At 45.1% G+C, this 25,996-nt stretch overlaps 1 protein-coding gene across 2 annotated transcripts in view; it reads left to right on the top strand.

The window, feature by feature from the left end:
* The window catches only part of RGS11 (regulator of G protein signaling 11), a 2,073,835-nt gene that overhangs the window by 689,885 nt on the left and 1,357,954 nt on the right, over positions 1–25,996 (top strand). The window lies entirely within an intron of this gene.

Below are 25,996 nucleotides of genomic sequence, written 5' to 3'. Positions count from 1 at the left end.
ACTTGGAAGCGAGGTCCCGTAGAAATAATATATGCTTAATGGGAGTATCGGAAACAACAAACACGGGCCCGATGGAACAGTTTGTGGAGAAACTACTCATATCCCTGATGGGGAGAGAAACATTCTCTGACATCTTCATTGTTGAGGATCACTAGCGCCGAAGCCACGAATCGGATCAAGACTGCGACCGATCATAGCAGGACTACTAAAGTACAGGGACAGGGACGCGGCGCTCCAAAAAGCTAGGAAATTGGTCAATTGAATCATGAAGGAATGCAAATCTCTCTCTATCCAGACTAGGCGGCATCTGTGCAGGAGGCAAGGAAAAAGTTTGGTACAGCGAAACAAAAACTAAGAGACCTAAACATACAATACGCCATGCTGTATCCAGCCAGCCTTAGAGTCATGAACGACGGGTAATCACCGGTTTATAACGATCCTCAGGCAGTGTTGAAATTTCTCCAACAGAAGGGTCAGTCAGGCATTCGAAGGAAATCGCCAATGGGAAAACAAGGGGATCAATCCACCACATCGGACGTAGAATGAATGAGCATTGGTACTGCTGTCATTGATTACCAAGCGTAAAATAGTAGACATTGTACTGAGGAGAGGATATCTAAAGAATGCTGATGGCTCGGGGTTGCTGGACTTTCAACATATAGGAGGCTGGAGAGACGTGCTGGGGAGGCTGTAAACACCCCTCTGTTTGCACAGCCGTTTTTGAAACTGGAACTGGTGTATGGAGCGGAATCGTCACTGAGGACCAGATAAGTCGGAAGACAAGTTACTATCACTTGAGTCACACCCTAACATTGTGAATTTAATTTGTTGATGTATAAATATGGCAGTTACCATTTGGGATAGTTTGGTTTATAGATGATCAAAACGCTCTGAGTCGCCAATTCACTGAACTATGACTATATATGCATAATGTTGTTTTTAGCATCTGATAGAATAGTTATTGTGCGTTTACCCATGTGGATAACTCCACAAGAAACGGGGTGGCAGCTCTAACCCCTCAGTGTGAACCACAACAGTTTCTTCATGGTACTTTACTTTGACCTTTCTTTTATTTCTTTTTGTTGTTGTTACTGGGGGGGAGGGAGGGTGGTAGGATCGATAGAATGGAGTTCTGGGACTGACTCTGCTGAATGGGATTAATCGGAGTGGATGGGGAGTGTGGGATGGGAAACTACAGAAAATGTCCGGTCAGCGTTGCACACGCACACAGGTCAAGTTTTCAAAACATGCATGATATTCAAGGGGGTGAAGGATCTCCATTGGAAACTAGATAGACATGGCTGAAAATAGCACGCTAACCCGAAAACTAAAGTTTCTGACATGGAATGTACGCGGACCTCAAAATCCGCAGAAGATACGAAGAGTACTGGCATACTTAGACAGGCATGGTGTAGACGTCGCCTGTGTGCAGGAGACACACCTTACCCCACGCACGGAAATTAGAGTGGGCACGAGATGGGCGATTTATCGTATGGCTTCTTCATTCTCCACGTACGCTAGGGGTGTGATGTTGCTGGTCAGACGAGGTACACCCTTCCAGCTATTTATTTATTTAAAGAGTTTTATATAGCGCTGGCTAGACCCAAAGGTATCAGAGCGCTTTACAAGAGAAACAACAATGTAATAGAAAAAGATCAGCTCCATCGGGCGTCGGACAAAATAGCTAGATCTCAAATGACGAGGGAAAAATTCACAGATAGAAAGTGGGGGGCTAAAGGGCCCGGACAGGTGAGGGCAAAGGTCAGAAGCAGGAAAGTGGAGAAGAGTAGAGCGGGGAAGGGTAGGGGGTAGAGGGAGATAAGGTCAGAAGATACGCAGGAGGGTTTGATGTGGCCATCATTTTAGGCAGGTACCAGCAGTATTTACATGAGGATCAGAGTTACAGGTTATAAGTTACATTTGTTCCAAGAGCGAAATGAATATAGGAATTAGGAGTGTGACAGGGGGACGGAGGGAAAGGAAGGCGGGAGAGACAAAGGGAAGTCTGCCCAAAGACCGACTGGGTAGGTGACGTCCGAGGAAGGAGTCCCCAGCCCAGCACCCCTATAGCTGAATAAAGTAGTTCCATCGGTCATCAGTCAAAATAGCTAGATCTCAGCTGACGAGGGAGAGTTCACATAAGGAAGTCCAGTGGATACATATGGTGGTAACTATAAGCAGGGACATTTGAGGATCCTTTGAGGTGAGGAGTGTGTTTATTATGGGTATGTGATAGTGCATGGGGATTTCGGGGGTACAATACTGACGGTAGTGACGTCCTACAGCCAAAACAATGATGACCCTGATTTCTATACAGCCATATGGTCCAAACTCAGAAACCTGCCCAAGGCGGCGATCATATGGGGTGGAGATTTTAATACGTGTATTGACCCAACCTTGGATAGATCGACAGGTAATGAGCGCTATGGCAAACAATCAGCTAGAGTGCTGCAGGAGGGAATGGATACATGGGCCATGTATGATATATGGCAATGCGACATGACTGCTGTAGAGAGGGCACCTGCACGTCCACGACACATAACACTTGGTCCAGAATAGATTACTGGCTTATCACTCAAGATGCATGTATGTGGACCAAGGAGATTCAACATCTACCTAAAACGCTGTCTGATCACTCCCCTGTCCGTCTCACACTTGCGCTACATATATACCCAGACAATTTCCATGGAAGCTGCGGGGAGATACTTTGTTAGATCCAGTGTTTCACAGTGAATTATGCAAAGCAATAACGGGCTATTTTGATTTTAACACAGGGTCAGTAGACAGTGCAGGTTCGCTATGGGAAGCATTCAAAATTACAATAAGAGGGTGTTGCATTGGTAAGCATGCTGGTAGGGAAACATCCTTTTGTGCTCGGACATTTATTCGCATACCGTTACTACGCAAGCGTTAGTATGCGTGTGATATAACAACGCGTCACCTTTAGTACGCGTGCTGTTACATCGCATGCATCCTAACAACGCATGCGTAAGGGGCGGGCGCCGCTTTTGGAGGTCGTTGCGGCGGCAATTTGCTCCCAGGGTCTGCTGCTGCTGCTGATGACGTAGGAAGCCAAAGGAAGCAGGAAGGGGATACAAGTGGAACCACACGTGAAAAGAGGTAAGTGGGGCTGTGTAGGGTCATGTAGGGGCTGTGTAGGGTCATGCAGGGTTGTGTACTTGTGTAGGGTTGTACTGTTTTAGTGTGGGGACCTGCAGGGTAGTGTGTTTTGGAGTAGGGACGGTTGTGTAGGTGTAGTGTAGAGTAGTGTATTTGGGTGTAGGGTAGTGTAGAGGGTAGTGTTTAGGTAGTGTTTAGCTAGTGTAAGGTTAGTGTTTAGAGTAGTGTTGTGGGGTTAGTGTAGTGTAGGGTAGTGTATTTGGGTATAGGGTAGTGTAGATGGTAGTGTTTAGGTAGTGTAAGGTTAGGTTTTAGGGTAGTGTTGTGGGGTTAGTGTAGTGTAGGGTAGTGTATGTTGGTGTAGGTTAGTGTAGAGGGTGGTGTTTAGGCAGTGTAAGGTTAGGGTTTAGGGTAGTGTTGTGGGGATAGTGTAGGGTAGTGTATTTGGGTGTGGGGTAGTGTAAGGTTAGGGTTTAGGGTAGTGTTGTGGGGTTAGTGTAGTGTTGGGTAGTGTATTTGGGTGTAGGGTAGTGTAGAGGGTAGTGTTTAGGTAGTGTAAGGTTAGGGTTTAGGGTAGTGTTATGGGGTTAGTGTAGTGTAGGGTAGTGTATGTGGGTGTAGGGTAGTGTAGAGGGTAGTGTTTAGGTAGTGTAAGGTTAGGGTTTAGGGTAGTGTTGTGGGGTTAGTGTGGGGTAGTGTATTTGGGTGTAGGGTAGTGTAAGGTTAGGGTTTAGGGTAGTGTTGTGGGGTTAGTGTAGTGTTGGGTAGTGTATTTGGGTGTAGGGTAGTGTAGAGGGTAGTGTTTAGGTAGTGTAAGGTTAGGGTTTAGGGTAGTGTTGTGGGGTTAGTGTAGTGTAGGGTAGTGTATGTGGGTGTAGGGTAGTGTAGAGGGTAGTGTTTAGGTAGTGTAAGGTTAGGGTTTAGGGTAGTGTTGTGGGGTTAGTGTAGTGTAGGGGAGTGTATTTGGGTGTAGGGTATTATAGAGGGGAGTGTTTAGGTAGTGTAAGGTTAGGGTTTAGGGTAGTGGTGTGGGCTTAGTCTAGGGTAGTTTTTTAGGGTTTAGGGTAGTGGCGGGATGTCATGCAAGGTAGTGTTTCAGTGTAGGGACAGGACTGTGGGTAGGGGAAGCGTCGTGCTGGGGCTAGTGTTTTAGGGTTTAGGTTAGTGTTGTAGGGTTAGTGTAGTGTAGGGTAGTGTTTTAGGGTTTAGGGTAGTGTTGGGGGTTGTGCAGCGTAGTGTAGTTAAGCATGGGCGTAAAATCCGCTCCGCTCGCGGATTTTTCGGATTTTCGGCAAATCCGCAATCCGCGAACGCTCGCGAATTTGTCGAAAATCCGTGAATCCGCTCGCGGCGGATTTTTTGCTTGGTTGCGGCGCGCGGCGTGGTGCACGGCGTTCACTTTCCGTCATATTAGCGTTATGCCCAGGGGTAGTGAGTGTTGCATACTTGCATGTCCGTAGTCTTTCTGTGGGGTGTCTTCAATGTAAACATCAAGGAGGGCATGGGATTGTGCTCATTTTTCTGTGTTTTGTCGATTTTTTGGGGTGTATAACTGAACTGATGTTCCTCTGTCTTCCATTGCTTTTAGGTGCACAAGAAGACTCAAGAGAACCACCAGTGCCAGGAAGAAGTCCTGCAGCGGTGTGTGCAGCATAACGTCACGCGACGTCACGTCTGGACACAGAACCCTCTGCAACTCGTGCAACTGCTGCCTGCTGACCTGCTCTGAAGAGGATGGCCCCAAAAAAAGTAACCCGTAGCTCCTCTAGCAAGAAAGGTGCCAGTAAGGAGCAGAAGAAGCAAGTTACCAAGGAGACTGGTGTGCCGCCCGCCCCTTTTTTTGGGAGTAAAAAAAAAAGTATGCCTGCAGCAGCAGCAGCGGGATCTGCTGGGGACCAAGCTGGCAGCAGCACCCCCGCTCCATTGGGCTCAGTGCCACCACCACCACCACGCCAACTTAAGTCCAAGCCCTTGAGTGCTGCAGAGGCAGCCAGTATAGTTGTTCAATCACCATCGACCAGTGATGTTGGCTCATCGCAAGAAAGCAGCAGCAATGTCCCTCAATCAACACAGGTTGTTGTAGCTCATCTGACGAGTGTTGAACAACCACAGCCGCAACAACAATCACATGTGCAAGTACAAGCCCAAGTACATGTGGAAGGAGAGGCAGCGCAAGGAGATGCGCAAGCAGAGGTGCATGGAGGGTCACAAGTGCCCACAATAGTTGTTCCTCCCGAAGTAGGGGCACATCAGGAAATCGACAATCAAGGCGAGGTATCATTTGAGGAAGCCACTCCTCCTGCTGATCCTTCATTGTCTTCCACAACCCTAGCAAGGAAGAGATCAAGGGTGGTGTCTACATCCTCTTCAAGCACACCTCCTTCTGATGATACGGATCAAACTTGGGAACCAGCACCACAGCCGTCTGAGAGTGAGGCACACCATGATCCAACAAAGGTACTTAAGCGTAAAAGGAAGCTCGTCCAAAGTCTCAGACTTATGGAGTGTGATGAGGCTCAACAAGAAGTGGCGGATACTGCTGCTGATGAAGACTCTGCCAACGACGACCCAGTCATCATAAAGGTCACTGCAGCCCCAGCGGGCATGCAGCAAACAGACATTTTGACCCTAGCCCGAAGAGCTGCTGCGCGTGATGATGATGATGATGATGTTGTCGATGAGGAGGCAGTGGAAACACCACAATCATTGGAGTTAAGTAGTACACCAACTCGTCCCGCTTCCATATTTCTTTCTGGCAAGAAGAGACCTGCGTCAACCTCGACCTTAATTAGTGGCGGTGAAAGTGGAAAACGTACAAAAGTTGGGCAATCCAGATCCTCCACTTCATCTGGCATTAGCTTCATGACCACCACCACCAGTATCGCCGCCTCCTCCAGGTCCCACAGACACTTCAAGTCCCCAGTTTGGGACTTCTTTACTGTTTGTCCCAAAAATCCAAAGTTTGCCATTTGTACCCTTTGTAAGCTTGCAGTTAGTCGTGGTAAGTCAGGTACCAACTATGGTACCGGCGGCCAGAGTGGTCATCTTGAGAGAAAGCACGCTGTCCAATGGTTTGCGCACCTAGCTGCGATCAAGAAAGGCCAAAATCAAGGAAACGTTGATGTTTCATCTGATGTTGACGAGCAGGAAGAAGACGTGTCAAACACTTCCCTTACACCCAGTACCCCTGTCAGCAGCACACCCAATGTGAGGCACACTAAGAGTGTTGGAGCGAGTGAGACACCAACGCACAAAAGTTCACCAGCGAGCAAAATTGGGTCAACGAAGTCATTATCAGCCCGTAAATGCTTGGTCCAGGCCAACATTAGAACAATGCTTACTTCAGACGTGCCATATGAACGCAACCACCCACTGACGCGTCTGTATAACACTAAGCTGGCTAAAATGCTAGCTGTGGACCTTCTACCTTTTTCTTTTGTAGAAGCGGTAGGTTTTCTTGAATTAGTTGCAACGCTCTGCCCTAAATGGAAGGTTCCGAGCCGGTTCTATTTTGCCAGAGTTGCGGTTCCAGCACTACATGAAGATGTGCTGCAGGCGATTGGGGCAGCTTTGCAGAAGAGTGCTGTTCACACAATACATCTGACAACAGACATGTGGACCAGTGGCCCAGGCGATGATTACATGTGCATCACTGCACACTGGGTCTCTTTTTCAGGTGTTATAGCAAAGCTAAACGCAGGTGTTGACCCGGACCAAGTTTTCAAAGCTGCTCGGAAACATGCAACACTAGCCATGTTTGCCTTGGAGAAAAGTCACACAGCAGAAAACCTTTTGGAAGAGTTTAACAAAAAGGTCTTGACAATGCTATCCCCCCTAAAACGCAAGATTGGTTATGTTTCCACGGATAATGGCGCCAATGTAGTTAAGGCCATGTTCATGGGTGACCATGTTAGAGTGCCGTGTTTGGCGCACTGTATCAACCTGGTAGTTCAAAAATTCTTGAGTGATAAAGAGAGTCCAGCGTTCGAGGTAATGGCCACCTGCCGCAAAATGTGCAACCATTTCAGCCATTCTTTTAAGGCCCGGAAGCATCTGCGGAGACTGCTACTTCAACGTGGAATGCCAGTGAAAGCACTCATCCAGGAGGTGGCAACACGTTGGAACTCAACCTTCTACATGCTTGAGCGTCTGCATGAGCAGTATACGGTACTCGATCACTATTTCTTGACAGAGGCTACATCTCAGAAGGAGGACCTGCGGATGAGTAAGGCGCAATGGGCCATAGTTAAAAGCCTGACAGACATGCTTCGTCCTTTTGAGTTCTTCACGCGTGCAGTCAGCCAGGAGGACTGTAATTTGGGAAAAGCTATCCCATTGTTGTGCATACTGGAGCACCAACTGATGGCGGTTTCTTCTGAGTTTGAAAAAGATGAAAAAAAAAAAAACCATTTCATTTTGTCTGAGAAATTATTACATCGCCTACGTGGTGATGAACGTCTTAAAAACATCAACTCAGATCAGCATTACATTTGTGCTACTATTCTGGATCCACGCTACAAAAAGGCGCTGGCAGACAACGCATTCTTTCCTTTCGCTGATGCAGATGTTCAAAAGTACAAACATTGGTTAGCCTGGTCAGCCAAGAGGTTTGAAAAAGAACGGCAGGTTATTGAAGGAGAAGCCAGTACATCAGCATCAGCATCAGCAGGCCATCCGCAGTCACAAGAATCCACTTCTGCACCTGTGGCTGGGGCACAAGTGACCTCTCAGCCGTTAAAGACACCGGCAACTGGATCATCTGCACCACACACAATGACAACACTAACAGTGGCTGGGGAGGAGGATTGGCTAAGTTTGATGGGGTATGGTTCTCGAAAAAATGTCACAGGCACAGCTAAAAGTAAGCAAAGTGGAGGAACAGTTGATGACCTTGAGTCGATGGTGCAGGACTATCTGAATGACTCAACAGTGGTCTTTCTTAATGAGGAGCCATTGCAGTATTGGCATGGCAAAAAACAATTGTGGCCACAGCTCTACAACCTGGCTATAAACTATTTGTCTTGCCCACTCGCAAGTGTGTCTTCTGAACGTGTTTTCAGTGCTGCTGGTGGCATTGTAACTGCCAAACGGAGCCGCCTATCGCCCAAAAATGTGGAGCGGCTGACAATGATCAAGATGAATCAGCACCTCATACCACCAGATTACAAAGTGCGAAAAAGCACGCCACATGAAGACGATGAGGACAGCAACGTAGATGAGGGGATTTTTTCTCTGTTCGGTGCCACTGACCTCATCCAGCCTGAATTCGCAGAGTATGATGACGAAATCTTGTTCTTATTCCCTGACACCGAGCCCTGAAAATGAGACAATCAATCAAGAACTTTCTTTTTCGTCCTTATTCACTTTTATTCCTGTGTGCTTTGTGTCTCTCTTTCTTTGTTTTGCACAGTTAATTTAATTCAAACTTTAATCACCTAATCCCAAAAACAAGACCATCATCAGAACTGTCTTCACTTGTTTGCTTATTGATTTGAAGGTGCCGCAGTCTACATTCCTCAGGTTCACAAGTTCTGAAGAACATGCTCCTCTATCCTCCTCCTCCAGACTGCGATTTCCCTCCAAGCAGAGTGCTGGATTACGCACAATGAAGAAAGACTCAGCACTTGTGGGGGTGTTGTACTTCTTTGCGGGTGAGTTGACGGTTTTGGGCCCATTGCTGTGAAGCTCTAATAATGGACAAAAGTGTTTTGGACCAAATATGAGGTGGAAATTTCTTGCCGTTTTTGCTGACTTGCTTGCCTTTGAGGTGCTCTTTGGCGGGGTTCCGGGGGTTTGTGTGTAATTTTTGGTGTCTGTCGAAGCACTGCTGCGACAGTCTAATCTTGATTGCATTTGCTTTTCAGGAAATCCGTGGTGGAAAACAGGAGTTATGATGATTGATGATGATGACCTAGCTGAACAGCGCGGCATTTGGAACGAAGGCCGAGAGATATTGTAAGTATGAGATTTAGCTTTTTCGCTGTTTGGGGGTGTTGTCGGGTGTTTTTTTGCGGGTGGGTTGGCGCCGGCGGGTCTTGCCTGGGGCATTCCTGGGAAGGTCTAATACCGGATACAAGTGTTTTGGACAAAATCCATAAGGAACAGCCTTTTTTTTGCCATTTCTTCAGACATCTTGCTCAATGTAGCGTTTTGGGGGGCTTCCTGCTGTTCGTGGGTGGGTTGCGGCCGGGGTCTCTGTCGAAGCACTGCTGCGACAGTCTAATCTTGATTGCATTTGCTTTTCAGGAAATCCGTGGTGGAAAACAGGAGTTATGATGATTGATGATGACCTAGCTGCACAGCGCGTTACTTTGGACCGAAGGCCGAGAGATATTGTAAGTATGAGATTTAGCTTTTTCGCTGTTTGGGGGTGTTGTCGCGTGTTTTTTTGCGGGTGGGTTGGCGGGTCTTGGCTGGGGCATTCCTGGGAAGGTCTAATGCCGGATAGAAGTGTTTTGGACAAAATCCTTAAGGAAAAGCCTTTTTATTGCCATTTCTTCAGACATCTTGCTCAATGTAGCGTTTTGGGGGGCTTCCTGCTGTTCGTGGGTGGGTTGCGGCCGGGGTCTCTGTCGAAGCACTGCTGCGACAGTCTAATCTTGATTGCATTTGCTTTTCAGGAAATCCGTGGTGGAAAACAGGAGTTATGATGATTGATGATGATGACGACCTAGCTGCACAGCGCCGCGTTTGGACCGAAGGCCGAGAGACATTGTAAGTATGAGATTTAGCTTTTTCGCTGTTTGGTGGTGTTGTGTCGCGTGTTTTTTTGCGGGTGGGTTGGCGGGTCTTGCCTGGGGCATTCCTGGGAAGGTCTAATACCGGCTAGAAGTTTGTTGGACAAAATCCATAAGGAAACACCAGTTTTTGCACTTTTTGTAAGTTAGGGTTCGTTAGGGTTAGCCCTAGCAGCAGGATTGCATGTGTTTAGGGGGGTTCTATTGCAACGCGGTTCTGTTGTTGTAGAGCACTGTTGGAGCGATGCTGGCTATGGATACTTTTGCTTGCAGGCAAGTGGTTTGAATACAATCCACGGTCTGTATTTGGGTCTACTGTTACTTTCAAAGTACGTTTTGTAACCATTTTTCTGCTAGGCATCGTTTTTGGAGATATGATTGGGTTCTTCTACATTTTTGCGACTGGCTTTAGTAAGGGTCTTGGTGGGAGCATTGCTGGGAAGGTCAAATTTTGTTCTAAAACACAGTAGTACACCCACCTTGAGGGGAAAGATCCGCTATAATATTTTGGCCATACTTATTGATCCTTAAAAAGGTGACTCAGACAGAGCACGCAATTTCAAAAATATTGTACTGTCTATTAGGGAAATCAAAGTGTCACTTTTTGAACCACACAGCGTACATACCTTTTATTTATTTATCAGTGGTATTGTAATAGCACTTCCTGTTTTCCGTTCAATAATTACAGGCCGGGTTTCAGTCAACATCCGCCAGGCAGGTAGTGGACAGGGTGTCTCTTCTGTCAGTGGTCACCACCACATTGATGGACGAAGCGTCAGCTGGAATGGAGGAGTGCCGCCAATAAGAGGAATTGTTTGCTGCATGCAACTTACTTACCAATTTCAACAGGATAACTCCAACAACATACGCAATACAGATACAGTATCCATTGTTGTCTTTTATTCTATGAGTGTGACTGCATGTGCTTACCTTTACTTTGTAACCAAAGATTGTCTGTAAACTCTGTATCTTCAATTATTGTTTGTCCATGCTCTGCTTTTTTTTTCTTCTCTCAACAAAACCTACCCAAAAAGAAACCCCCATTCCCATCCATTTTACAAACCCTAACCCTCTTCCCCCGGGCTGTGTTGTTTTGCTTGATGTCTGACTAAAATGACATCAATAATTCCACACACTTGCTGGGGAGGATAAGGTGATAGCAGCAACAGGCTGGTGAAGGAATACGAGGATATCTTCTAGACTTACTCAGCTTCAGTACTATATCTTCTAGTAGTAGTAGCCAATGTCAAATAAATTCAACGCAAGTACTAGTTATACTTGCAATACTTTACCATTTGTTAGGCTACATTATGGCACTGTTCTAGTGTACTGTCACCTGCTATTTTCTCGATCGTACCGTAACCGTTGTAATGCTACAGTAAGGAGTACAAACAAGGTTTCGTTTTCTTTTTTTCCATAGGCATGCAACTGCCACTGTGTCACACCACTAGTAACACCGCAATGAGGAAATGTCACCCGCCCAGGAATGACAACGTTAATCCCCATTTCACCTGGAGCCAGCCCTGGGCCTAGCCCTAATTTCTAACACAAATTACAGGTAAGATAAGCGTTTGGTGGGAGGTAGTATAATGGAGTATTATTTCGGAGTAGACAAGAGATTGACGGTTGTACTACTAAAGTCCTACGACTGTTCAGGAAAACAAAGTTACTGTTACACTCCCGCCCCCCACCCACCAGACTGAAAAGCAGTAAAAAACAGGTATGGTCAGATAAAGTTGAAAAATATATTTATTTATCCCTAACAAAATAATCTCCCTCACCCACCCTAACCCCAACGATTGTCTCTGAAACGTCCCAAAACGATCCCAACTCCCAAATCCCACCCCCCAAAAGTCTATAAAAAAAGGGCAAGGGACACTCCACTACTGGAGGGTGCTGGTGCTGGTGCATGATGCGGCATGGGCATCATACTCCTTGCGGAGGGTGGCAAGCTCGGAGCGGAGGCCCTTAACCAAGGTCTTATACCTCAGGACCTCCTGCTCCAGGTTGGACATGCGGACTCGTAGGCGGCGTTGGCGTTCCTTGCAGCTCCTGTGGGGGGCAGCTGGTATTTCGGGTGCTTGGCGGTGGCGGTCGGCTTTCTTAGCCCAGCTCGGTCCCGCTGGTTTAGTCACGGAGGAGGATGCAGTGGTCACAGTCGAAGATGTTGCCCCGCTCGACTGCGTGTCCTCCTCCTCCTCCAGGGCCACCAGCCGCCGATACTCGGCGACTGTGGCCTCCAGCCTCCGTTGCCGGGCCAATCTAGCCTGCTCCCTCCTTGTTGTTGATTTGGAAGGAGCAACTATATGAAGAAAGAAAGACATAGTCTGTAACCAATGCTCCTTATTAATAACACAAAGTGATTGAGCCGAAAGTTGGGTCACAGAGTACAAGTAGCAAATTGAAAGCACAGTACATAACTATTGAGGACAGTATCTATGTAACCTCCCACTTCTGCATCCTTGCTCTAACAGTAGTGGTAGTTTAATGAACTAATTCTACGACCACTATGGACTTCCATTACAGTCGACTATGACAGTACACCAGTCTTATTCTTCTTCTTCTCTCTTGTTTAGGGAAATGGGTACGTTATCTTATGCAAGCCGGCAGAATGACATGGACACAGCACAGTGAAGTTGCACCCGAGAAAAAAAGTTGCACACCATGATGATGGAGACAGACTTGCGTTACTGTACCGGTCCAGTACATGCAGGTGGTGAAGCTATTACTTTTCTATTACGGGTGGCACTGAGAATACTCTGTTACAAGGGCTACTGCTTAATTAATTTACCTTTCACCCTACAGTGCAAATGAGTACTAGAAAAGGAAACTGAAGAAGCTAACTAATTTGATTATCTATCACTTCACATGGGACGTATTTAATGACAGATGAGATGACTTTAGGTGCTTTGCTTAATATTGAGTGAACACAGTGATACACCCACACATGAATGACGTACTACAAGTAAACTAAAGTTATTAAGAGAGGTACGGAGTGTCCACCGTAATAACCAGATATATGCTGTGAATGCAAACGCAATACAAAGTACTGCTACTATTCATGGTAGTATTGGACACATTTACAATTTCTTTTCCTTGCCTTCCCTGCACTGGGACGGACGTGCGGGTGCGGTGGTACATGCTCTTCAAGGTAACACTTACTTCACCTGGCGACCATCTACTCTCTCTAGATACACATTTGCTATGTAAGAGTCAGAGAATACCATGCTCCAGGCATCCATTCATTCAAAGTATACGCACACATAGAGTTTCTGTTTCACCCACCCAGGCTGCTGTCCTTCCACCCATCCTTGCTTCATCATTGACCCAGCCATGCACCATACCATATTCTTTCCTTCCCAGCCACCTCTGGGTCCAAGCAAACACATATCGTTCTTCTTTGCCAGCCATCATACAAGTTCGCGTCCCACTTACTTACACCCTTCTTTCGCTTTTCGTTCATCCCACCATCACGTTCGTCTAAGAACTTATTGGGATTCTTCTCACCAAAAACTTCACAGCTAAGTCGAAGTACATTTCGAGGAGGCTACTACCTGGTTGATTTGTAATTGTAATACACCCGTGCAGAAAGCACACTATGCAGTCTTCAATCTCAATAAGTAAGGAATATATAGCTTACCTGTTTCCGCCACCACCGTTTGATCCCCCACAGGAACGGCCACCAGCTCTTCTAACGCCGCATCCTCCCCAGAGGCCTCCGAGTCCAAGTCCAACACAGCCACCTCCGCGCTGGCCCCGTCACCAGATGTTACACCTACAAAGTACATTTAAGAAAGTTAGAATACACCACTCACTACTATATAATATTTGGTCTAGGAGAAATGTTAAAAAAACAGAATACAATGTAATAATTTGTGACTGTCTACTCCATAGTAAAAATGTCCCATTTTCCAGGGAAGGCTGTTGTCTTGCTGCACTTTTATGCACAACTGATGAATGCTTGCTTTTGATTTTTAACACGCACCACTTTTTCTCCTAACAGACAGAAGCTTGACTCCTGAGTCCTAAGAACACGACCAGGATCAAGTTCAAAGTAGGTGAGAGTTCGGCTCGACCACAAGAAATGTGTCCAATTAATCGTCAGCACTAACCACTTTTCCGTTTACAGTTAAATAGTTTTATGACAAAGTAGATTTTAATAAATGTGTTTACTTTTAATAAAGCTTTTACACTTAAATAGACTCTGTGGTTTTTGTTCCTCTAGACTAGAGTGGATGAGCTAAAGGTTTTGGAATTTTTGCAAGCATGAGTGCCTCTGACACTTCTTGACTGTGCTGTGACTCCGTACTACTCTCTTGTCCTGCGTACGATAATCTAGAGATCATTGGGGATCTATAATCGGTGACTTCGGGAGCTGAATGACTCTGCCACACTATCTAGTCAGTAAGGAGACAGTGCATAGAGGTATTGCTGAATATAATGGGAGTCCAATGGAATTGCCAAATGTCCAATCTTAGTTAGCTACACAGACAGACTAATAAGAATAGTCTAGTAATACCACAGGGAGTCATATTCGAGGCAGGATAAGAATTTATATCCAGTCTACAAGAAGATCAAAGACGATTTAGAAAAAATCGAATGAGGAACGCTAGGAAAAAATAGGTACTGTTTAGTAAAATGTAAACTTACTGGGGCCAGCAAAGGAGCCCTCGCCTGCCCGATCCTGGCCTGCATCCTCAGCACCCTCCTCCTGTGTCCTCTTGCCCTTGGGGGGAGCTGATGTACAACATGAAAGAAAGAAAAACCATAAAACATGGATGAGATTTTTCAACCAAATCAAACATTTCAAAAGAACAATAACAACATATTTTGGAAAAATAGCAAATAGATAGACAACTATTCCACGGGATCTATCTCATGTGGTATACTACGTTATTCGTATTGCCTGATTTGCGGAACGTTGACTTAGAAAGTTCCTATGTAACTCAATAAACAGACTACTAAAGAGGTTTGCCTAGGCCTGGCACTGCAGGCAGTAGTGCGCAACACGTGACAGACAAAGTCCATCCTGCTTGCAGATCAGTGAATACTCAAACTATCAATCCACCCGCCACCACCGCCACTATTTCTTCTGATAGCCATGTGACTGTCTAAAGGAAGGACACTGGACTTCAGTCTGTTGGGGCTGATTTATAAGTCCCTTGCGGAAGTTGCGGCTGATTTTCCTCCATTGTTGCGTGCCTTTTCTGACGCAGCGGCAGAACAAAAGACTCGCCATGGTGTTGGTGCGGCGTATATATTAAAAAAAAAAACACATATGGGCATATGGGCGATGCATCACGTTGTAAAGCCCTGCGCCATCAGGGGGCGTTCCGGCGCAAGGGAGGGCGTACCTGCGCAGGAACGAATCCTAAAAGTGGCTGAGGGAAATCTACAAGATGTCAATCAGTCATTTTTAGGACAATGATGCATGACTCAAACCCTGCGCGCTTGAAGCCGACGTACGGCTTGATGCAGCATTGGGGAGATAGGGTACCCCAGAGCATTGCTGGAGCTGCGCCATCGTTGGCACGCAACTCCAGCAATGCGCTGCCTTTACGGCACAGATGCGTAAGGCTTCTGTGACGTTTTGGGCCAATGGGTGGTGGTGGCATGGCACACAATTACTGCCGCATCCCTGCTACTTTGCAGGGAATCTGCGCCGGTAATTGAAAATATGACCCTTACTGTCTAGCATTACGCAGTTCTTTTCTTTACAGTACACTGATACATACTTTCTCAGGCCAATGAAATGCTTCTGAACACAACATACAAAACAAAGAAGCATAGTAGCAAGCAAGGCTACTGAGAAGGAGAGCAGTGCACCTGAAAATGAAATGCATAGAAGATTTTGAAATATAATTTACCTCAATGTAATCGGCAGCATTATTGCTCTTGGTAAAGAACAAAGATTTGCAAATAACAGAGCAGGATAAAACAGAGTAGTAAATGTACTACTACAACTACTCACCAAGCCCGGGGACCTCTACGCCGAGCGCGTCCAGCAAGTCCCGCTCCCGGTCCATGACATCGGTCCAGCGGTGGGTGGCCTGGTTATATGTGCGCCGGACCCCAGAGATCTTGTACATGGCCCGGCACACCTTCTCCCACCGCTGGCGGCGCTCCCGGATGCCATAGCCGGTCGCGATCTTGCCGCCTCCCAGGATCGTCTTGGGGAGGCGGCGCTGGACATGGAAGATCAGTGCCGCTACTTCCTCCGCGCTGAAGATCTCCCTCGGGACCACTTGCTCCCCCCTTAAACGCCCGCACGGGAGCCGGGCACGGGGTGCGGGACCCTTCCCCTTCTCAGGGTGCTTCCCGGCTCCCTTTACCATGGTCTGGGCAGAAATAAACTTAAATGATAAAGAAGAAATAGAATAGTGAAGAAGAAAAGAAAAGAGTTTAAAAAAGTAGTTTAAAAGTAAATAAAAGCTGCAGAAAACACAAAAATATAGAGCTAGAAAAATAGAGGGTTAGATAATAAGTAAAATTAGATCAAAAAAACTTCAAACAAGCAAAGGATGGCAGAGATTGAGAGAGGATACAGAAAGCATGCCCAGAACCATAGCAATGAATGAGAAACAAGATGGCCGCGCCAGTTCACGACCGCGTGGGTAAGTTCGCGCGAGATTTTCCTTGCGAGTACGCGCGAAATTGTACTCGCGAGCAGCACACTTTGCGAGATTACACATAGCGGGCGGAAACGGAATTACGTCACGCCAACAAGATGGCCGCGCCCGTGTACGACCGATAGGGTAACTTGGCAAACGAATAGCTAGAAGCGCCTCGCGAACACGCGCAAGATCACGCGAACATACACGTCGCAACAAAAACAATTTTGTATTCGCACGTATTCGCGGCTTCCGAAATCGATCTCGCACGGATTCGCGCCCCAAATAACGCGCGAAATTGCAAAAAAAACGATTTTAGCTAAAATGAAAGCAATGAGCAGGTGCAAAAGTTCAAACTTAACATTAGTAACATTCAAGGTAGTGCTTCCTGATGGGCCCCTCCAGAGTTTGCAACAATTCTATGACCCTGCTATGACCCAAACAGCAGGCTCATAGAATAGCACCATAAAGGTCCTGTAAAAAAAAAATTTCACTGCAACAAAAAGCTAATTACAGATAAGGAAGGAAGCAGGTGCCAGCCAGACTGGAACTTTCAAAATTACTGACACATTAATGAAACACAAATTAATTGATGGCAGTTGAAGAAGGGCAGGTGTGCTAGCTTTTTTCAACCACCATAATCTACAGTAATAAATAAACCTAATAGGTGCCTGTGAGGATGTACTAGAGGGTGGCATGGGTGTCCCAGAGGGTGGCAGTGGTGAAACAGAGGGTGCTGTGAACCTGTGATGATAAACCAGACGTAGAAACAACATAGTCGCGGCCGTTGCAAGCCGAAAAGTAAGTTCGCAATTGCGAACTTGTCCCAAAATCGGCGCGAACACGCGCCAACACAAAAAACGGAAAAATCCGCAAGTCCGCTAGAGTTCGCGGATCTTCGCGGATTGCGAATCCGTAAATACGCAAGTTCGCGGATTGCCAATCCGCAAAATCCGCCCATGCTTAAGTGTAGTGCAGGGGTCGTGAAAGGTAGTGTTTGGGAGTAGGGACAGGACTGGGGGTAGGGGTAGGGGCAGGGTCATGCTGGGGGTACTGTTTTAGGGTTTAGTGTAGTGTTGTGGGGTTAGTGGGGATTTAGGGTAGTATTGTGGGGTTAGTGTAGGGTTTAGGGTGTAGTGTCGGGATGTTGTGCAAGGTAGTGTTTGGTGGTAGGGACAGGGCTGGGGGTAGGGGCAGGGTCGTGCTGTGGGTAGTGTTTTAGGGTTTAGGGTAGTGTAGTAGTGTTAGTGTAGTTTACTGTTTTAGTGGATAGTGTAGTGTCGGGTTGTGATGGGTAGTGAATGAATGTAGGGAGCAGAGTAGGGGAATGTGTATGTTAGTGCAAGGGGTAGTGATTTAGGGTTTAGGGTATTGTAGTGGTGTTTCAGTAGTGTAGTGTAGGGTAGTGTAGTGTTTTAGTGTTTTAGATGTGCAGGGTAGTGTATTTTCTATAGTGTTATGTTTTAGACTTTAAAAAAAAAATATGACATGTTATTCCACATACCAAGTTTTTATTTAGCATACATTAACACTTTCAAAGTAATGGTATGTGTAGTAAAAACTTGCGTAGTAACGGTTATTGCTAAGCAATAACCGCGTAGTAATAGCATGCGAAGTAATGGCATGCGAAATAACATCTCATATTCATGCTGGTATACTAAAGGATATTCAACAGCAACTTAATATGAGAGAGACATTGCACACCTAGAGGGGGAACATACACAAACTCAGATCCCGGCACTGCTGAAACAGATAAGGGAAAAAATGGATGATTATCAATGTTATGCAGCAGATGAAGTAAAATGCAAATCACGCAGATATGTACCGCGTAGGTACGGGGAGGGAGGCAGGCCAGGACGTGCCCTTTCGAGTGAAATAAAACCAGCACCCACACAATCATACATAACGAGACCGATAGATGACGAGGATCACGCACATTATGACACTCCGTCTATTTTGGAATGCTTTAAAAACTACTTTAGCCACCTTTATGGAACCAAAATAACTGCTGGCTCGCAAGAAACTGATCAATATATGCAGGATATAGCTATAGCATGGCTGTCGGACACTCATCGCAAATTTCTCAGTCACAACATTACAAAAGATGAAATAGTGAATGGAATAAACTTCCTCCCAAACAACAAAGCACCGGGCCTGGATGAGCTACCTGGTGAATTCCATAAAGCATATAGCGAGCAAGTGATACCACATCTGGCAGAAATGTTTGAAGAAGCATATGACAACGGCAAATTGCCAGTTTCCTTGAGGAGGGCCTTACTGGTAGCACTTCCTAAACCGGAAAAAGTCTCCACAAAATGCGAATTGTATCGACCGTTGATAAATAGTGATGCTAAAATTGTAGCCAAGATACTCGCAACTAGAATTCAGCTCCTGCAGGAGACACTAGTGCTGCCAGATCAGGCAGGATTTGTGCCCAACAGATCCACCACCCATAACCTTCGCACCATATTTGCACTCTATTATCATTAAGATTCTGACATACCAGCAGCGGCGGCATTATTGGATGCAGCGAAAGCCTTTGACTCCGTCAAATGGGTGTATATGCATACAGTGTTATGGAGGATGGGCTACCCTGTACAGTTTCTGAAATGGATAGCGATATTATACACAGACCCCAGCGCCAGGGTTAGAATAAATGGGCACACGTTGGACGCTATTAGAATAAGTCGTGGAACAAGACAGGGATGCCCTATCTCCCCTATCCTGTTTACTCTGATAGTAGAACCACTGGCATGCAAGAGTAGACAGTTGCACTCAGAGGCAGCACTACAATTCCACCTCCGCCCACTCGGCATTTCTCTTTATGCCGATGATATGGTACTATTCACTCGACACCCAGACAAGCACTTAAATGTGTTAATTAGGGAGTATATCCGATTTGAACATTTTTCTGGCCTACGAATTAATTGGGATAAGTCGGTTGTCATACCGCTCACATTGGTTACAACACAACCAAATTTGAACTATCCCCTGACGTGGCACGCAGACCCAGTAAAATATCTGGGCATATGGGTGCAAAGAGATCCGGATCTGGTGGTGAGGGAAAATTATGGCAGAGCACTGTCCAAGCTGGAAGAACAGATCGACAGGTGGATATGGATGCCCTTTTGTTAGCAGACCGCATGGCTTTGCAAAAGATTATTGTGCTGCCAACATTTTTATACTTATTTAGTAATATCCCTATTTGGTTGACATAAGCGTTGTTCACAAAATTGAGGTAAGCCATGCAGAAGCTCACATGGGCGGGCGAAGCAAGCCAGGATACGCTGGGACATATTGACCAAACCGTACCACAAAGGGGGCTTTGGGGCACCAGATTTACAACTATACTATTATTGTGCGCAGGCACAACATGCATATTATTGGCTGCAGCCACATGCTTATATCCCGCATGTGGCGGTGGATAGGGACAGTGTGTTTCAGGCACCATTGACAGCTTATATCTCGGACCCTGTGGCATTCACTCACAGTGACAAAATAGAAACAGTGTGCTGCAGCTCGAGAGCCTGGTATATGCTAGCGAGGCGAGCCGAGAAGTCCCCTGTCTATGCTCCGGCACTCCCACTCGCGCACCATCCAAAATTATCGGTTACGCAGGAAAAGAGGATGCTACAGCTCCTTACTGAGATGAAATTGATCACTATGTGTTCCCACGCTGTAGTTTCATACGGAGGGAGGATCCATCGCTCAGTACGCACAACACATAAATGAAACAGTTTGCCCATATGCGGTTACAGATGGCGATGAAGGACTTATATGATTTGTATCTGACGGAACCAAACACATTATTAGCTTTACAAACACTACTGACTGCACCTAGCCGTAGGAAACTGGATACCCGATTGTACAACATTTAACAATCAGAGCAAAAGGGAGCAGCAGACAAATCACTTCGTAAATGGGAACTGATGTTGGGGGACAATATCAGTGAGCAAGACTGGGATTATAGCTGCACGCAACTGCAATTGATGACGCCAAACTGTAATCTGCGTATAGTGCATTTTAAATTTCTACATCAATTTTACTATAGCCCGACTCAATTACACACATATGGACTGCGACCAAACGATAAATGCTACAGATGTGAGGTTTTAGGGGCGGACTTTTTGCATATAACATGGGCCTCCCCACAACTACACCAATATTGGGAGGAAGTGACGTGGGCACTGACCACCATGCTGTCTGAGATGATACCTAATGCACCAAGAGCATGCCTACTGGGTATGTATAAGATAACACCAGTAAGAAGGAGGAAATTCCTGGCTGTGGCACTTTTATTAGCTAAGCGCTGGGTAGCCATTAGGTGGGGCAGCAAGCGTCCACCTAGATTTAAAGACTGGATCACAGACATGACATATTGTAGGTACACCTTAGAGATCTACTCGGAAGGACTACCGCAGGCCTCCAGGCCTAGGGATTACTGGGAACCCCTGCTACAATATCTCCAAAATGCACAGACGGATGAGGGTACATAAGAATACACAGAAGAATAGCTGCATACATGGTGAATATGCCAGATGTTTTATGAGAAGCAGACTGGGGGCACAACATAAAAATGTCTGCATAACCTGTAAGAGGGCAAAGTGGAATTTGAAATGTCAGAGCGTTTTTGTTTATCAACACTGAAAAATATTGTTGTACAAAGTCAGAGATCGATAAGACAGAGATATCCATTTGTTTACAAGAAGATGTAATAACTATTTCCTTGAAGATGATCGTATAACATGTGCTGTAAAAGCTGTATTATTTTAAGAATGTGATACTTTATACAAACGTGGTTGTGTGTTCGATGATGACCGGACTCAATAAACAAAAAAACCAACAACAAAAAAATGCTGTTTTTTCATGTTAATGTTTTCTTAAATGTTACATTGGATAGAACTCACAAATGTGTCTGTGGTTTTTCATATAATATGTTACAATATGGTACATGCTGTGACACACAATCCATTCTATCTTCTAGAGGATATATTAGCCTCGCAATGAGGAAGCAGAGCCTTAGGAAAAAAGGGTTCTATCCTGGAAACACTTCCTTGTATGGGTACTGCTCTCTATTCTGATACAAGCATGTGAATCTTTGAAAGATTCAATACTGGTGAATAAAACAAGTTACTTACCTGTACACTATGGTTCTCCAGTATTGATACATTTCATAGATTCACATGCAGCCCATCCGCCTCCCTGTTTCTCCGGTAGACCATTTTTATCTCTGGACGCATCCTTGCCTCACACTATGGGCTGGAAATCTGAGGTATGACGGCTCTGCTTGGGATTGTGATCTCAGGGCTGCTGTTTCATTAGCTGGCATTGGGTCCACATAATGATGGTACTTGGCTACCAAAGTCTATGCTTATCTATGGTATCTAGGCAGTTTTTTCTTTTTACTGCTATTTATTTCCTTTACAGTGAGACTCCCACCATGACGACGGGGAAGATACAAGCATGTGAATCTATGAAGGATATCAATACTGGGGAACCATAGTGTACAGGTAAGTAACTTGTTTTTTCTTAAAACAGTCACAAGGGTGCACTCCTGGTGTTTGTCCTTGCAGTTGTGCGGATTTACAACATTCATGAATTCACAAGATATGGGTCCCGTTTCACAGCTCCGCCGTAACCCACCATCCTAGGTTACCGCCTGACAGTCGTACCCGACTGCATCGCATGCTAGATTACATCCTCTCCATACCATCGACCTACATTTATCCCTTCATCGACTCGTACCATCACCGGTCCCCGATTACGCATCGCGCCGCTTACAGCCCTGATGAGTCACAGGCATTGCCCTGTTGATGAAACACGTGTCGGCTGGCGTTTGTAAAATCCGAAAAAAAGAACTACATAAAGCATCATATACTGGCTTTACCAAACTACCGGTGTCAATCGCGTTTGTCTCCAACTACTGTACTATCAGAATTGTTAATTACACGTGTGCCCAGTACCTGTTGAATATTTGCATGGTGTCAAGGCATCTCACGCCTAAACACCATTTAGAGGTTTTAGGGTTCTCCTCTACACTGGCAGCTCTGTATCACCACTGTTCAATCTTGTCCATCACCACACACTATAAACGCACTGTTTGAGCACCCTTGTCCTGTATACCCCAAACCCACAGCTGACAGCACAACAGTTTTCAACATAATCCTGAGACTAAAATAAAGAGGATCCCTAATGAAGTTAAAACGATGGGACTTATGGATTACTGCTGTATATACCAAAATAAAGTCCAAAGTCAAGATGATGTTGACTCAGACTTGATTATTTAAAAGCAGCACCATTGATGATATAACATTTGAAACCTTCGCTGACATGCACAATCCGTGTTTATCCATGATAACAAAATTCAGCATTCGAGAGCCAGATATCAGCACAGTTCGGGCACTCTGGGCAGGGGTGCAATTCCATCACTATGTGAGGGAGTTTTCCGTCCCAACAGTTACATCATGTTTTAAATTAAAAATAGCTTATTAAATACTGTATAATGAAATAATAAATATGTACTTTATTTTTTAATTTGTTTTAAAAATTAATTTATATTTTATCTTTATTTTTAACTATGTAAAATATTCTAATTTAATATAACATTCTTTTCTAAGGGGTTGTTTTCATGTCCCTACCTCCATTGTTTTCTATGGGAGGGTGTTGCAGTAACAGTAGATGGTCATGTGTAGTGCTGGACCTACTACAAAAGTGTAAGTTACACATGCAAGTTACTACATAAGTGCAGTTTACGAATATTGAAAAGTAGTAAACCTACTCAAAACTGTAAACTTACTAAAAAATTGAAGTTACCTTTGTGAACCTGACCCTCAATATTGCCTGTTTTAATTCCATCAAGAAAAAAAAGAGCAAACACTTAGAGTTAAGAGTCACTTCCTGCAGTTTTTAAACTGTTAATCTGTGCACACTAGCCAATGTCTCACACGTTACATTACCCTTGGCACAGTACACCATTAAGTTTAATTGTATGAGTACGTCTTTGCTCTTCGAGGATCTACCTAAATCAGAGTTCCTTGTCAGGGCAATTATTACTAAAGGAAAGACATTAGATAGTAAAAGGTACTGATTTAATCTTATGTAGTTTACCTATCACAAATTTAGAAGTCTCTCAGGATCCTATTGTTATACCTGGTTATAAATATATCATCTCCTCCAGTTTGATTGATTCTCTGCGAATGTGTGTGCATGTGAAAGTAAGGGCAGTTTTGTGTCTTACTTGTGTTAATCAATCAATCAATCAATCAGGGGTGTATAAAGCATGCTTCTCACCCGAGAGAGTCTCAAGGCGCTGGGAAGGGGGGGGGGGGGGGTGTGCAGCTCTGGATCAGTCAAAGAGCCAGGTCTTGAGGCTCTTCCTGAAGGTGTGCAGAGTTGGGGAGCGTCTGATGTTGACTGGGAGCTCATTCCAGGTCTTTGCTGCCACGTAGGAGAAGGCTGTTCCACCTGCTCTGGTTCTGCAGATGCATGGGGTCTCTGCCAGGGCGAGGTCAGCGGAGCAAAGATTCCTTTTGGGTACGTGGAAGGGGACTCTTTGTTTGAGGTATTTGGGTCCGATGTTGTAGAGGGATTTGTAGGCGTGGGTGAGTAGCTTGAAGGTTACTATCTTCTCGATGAGGAGCCAGTGGAGGTCTCGTAGGTGCTGGGTCATGTGCTCGTGTTGTGGGGTTTCAAGGACGAGTCTTGCTAAAGTGTTCTGGATGGTTTGAAGCTTGTGTTGCAAGGTCTTGTTGATTCCGGCGTAGAGGGCGTTGCCGTAGTCCAGTCTGCTGGTTATAAGTGTGTGGGTGATGATCTTTCTGCATTCAGTGGGGGATCCACTTGTTGTGTTGACATGATAATACAAATGCATGAATTAGGGAGCTTACGTAATCACCCGAGTGGGTGTGATGACAGTAGTGACTAGTGGTTAAGGGTATTACAAATATTCCTTCCATCACCTTTTGTGTATTTGATGTAATGCCCTAAGTGGCAAGCGTATACCCAGATGTGGGCTCCGTGCTCACTGTGCCACTGGATCCAAGTCACACCTAACTGATATGCCACTATCAGGGTGAAACCGGTTTTCGGTTGCTTGTGTTCTGGTTGAGGGATAACCTGGCCTGGCAGTTCAGGTTGGACTGTTGCTTTTGGAGAAGGATCAAGACTGATCTATATATTGCTCTGTCAACATGTAGGTGGGATAATGAGGAGAAGGACCTGTGCCCAATGACTGTGGCTTTCTGTTCACATGCAGGACATATGAATCAATGTGTAATGACTCAATAGATCAAAAGTGCACTTCACAATATCCCTTTTTTCTACACTTCAATCTAAGACATTGTGTTTTTTCATCATGACCTTTTCAGGAATTGTTATCATTTAAGTGTACCCTCAAAGTGTGTTTTTTTTATTGGTAGGTGTTGTAAAATATTTTCTCATCTTGTGTTGATATCTGATACTGTGTTAAATAGTACTAGGTTTCAGAAAACTGTATTTTCTTAATGGGGAGTGTTATAGCACCTGATACTGTTTAAGTGCTTCTTGGTGAGACACACACAATAGTGTTATCTCTATGCTTGCTGTGCTCTTGGTTGGGATGATGAAGACATTTTCTCATTAGATGCAGGTACTAATGCTGGGACTATGTACCACATTCATATGATTGCAAACAAATCTGTTTTACGATCTGTGCATGTGTAAGAACACTTCTACAGTAGCCCTGTTTCCCTTTAAAATGGTGGGGGTTAGCCGTGATTGTTTTGTTTTTGACTAGGAAGGCCTCTTTCAGTGAGATTGTTTTCATTTTTAGGTCGAACATTCGTTACCTCTTGTATATACTTTAGTATATACTTATATGTGTATGTACTTTCTGGGCTCTGGAGATCAGCCCTAGGACTTGTCTGCTTCCGCTTAGGGACTTTTTTCTGTTCAACTGCCTCCTTTTAACTTTCTTGATAGAAAACGACTAGTAGAGGTCAATAAAATATCAGAATTGCTTTCTGCTGAGGGAATTTATTTTATTATTCCTCTGGCAACTGCCTCTATTTAACTTTCTTGATAGAAAACGACCAGCAAAGGTCAGTAAAATACCAGAATCACTTTAGCATTCCTTAGATTCCAGTCCCTAGAAATTGTCTTCCATGAGCACCCGTAGACAAATATATTCAAATCTTGTATTTTCAGTGACATGACCACCGAAGGTCCTGATTTTATATTAAAAACAGAGCTTTGGACTTTACCATTTCCAGCTGAAAGGCACTATTTCTTTCCATGTGTTCTCGTACCTGGCGTGTCACGCAGTTTGGTGCTTGCTTTCCCTCCATGTTAAAGAACGGTAAAAGTTTCTGGACCCAGACTAATGTGCTGCATAGCTAAATACATATAAAGTCCCAAAGGCGAGACCGACTGCATTACAAATGCTTGTTCTTGGATGCTGTCAACACTGGGTGCTTCCACTTATCCAAGCAATAGGGCTTGCTCTAATTATGACAGAGATCAATTTTCATAGGGATTGTGTCTGTGAATGCT

The sequence above is a fragment of the Lissotriton helveticus genome, chromosome 10 (assembly GCF_964261635.1).
Source record: "Lissotriton helveticus chromosome 10, aLisHel1.1, whole genome shotgun sequence".
NCBI classification, from domain to species: Eukaryota; Metazoa; Chordata; class Amphibia; order Caudata; family Salamandridae; genus Lissotriton; species Lissotriton helveticus.
This window is presented reverse-complemented; position numbering and strand designations above follow the sequence as displayed.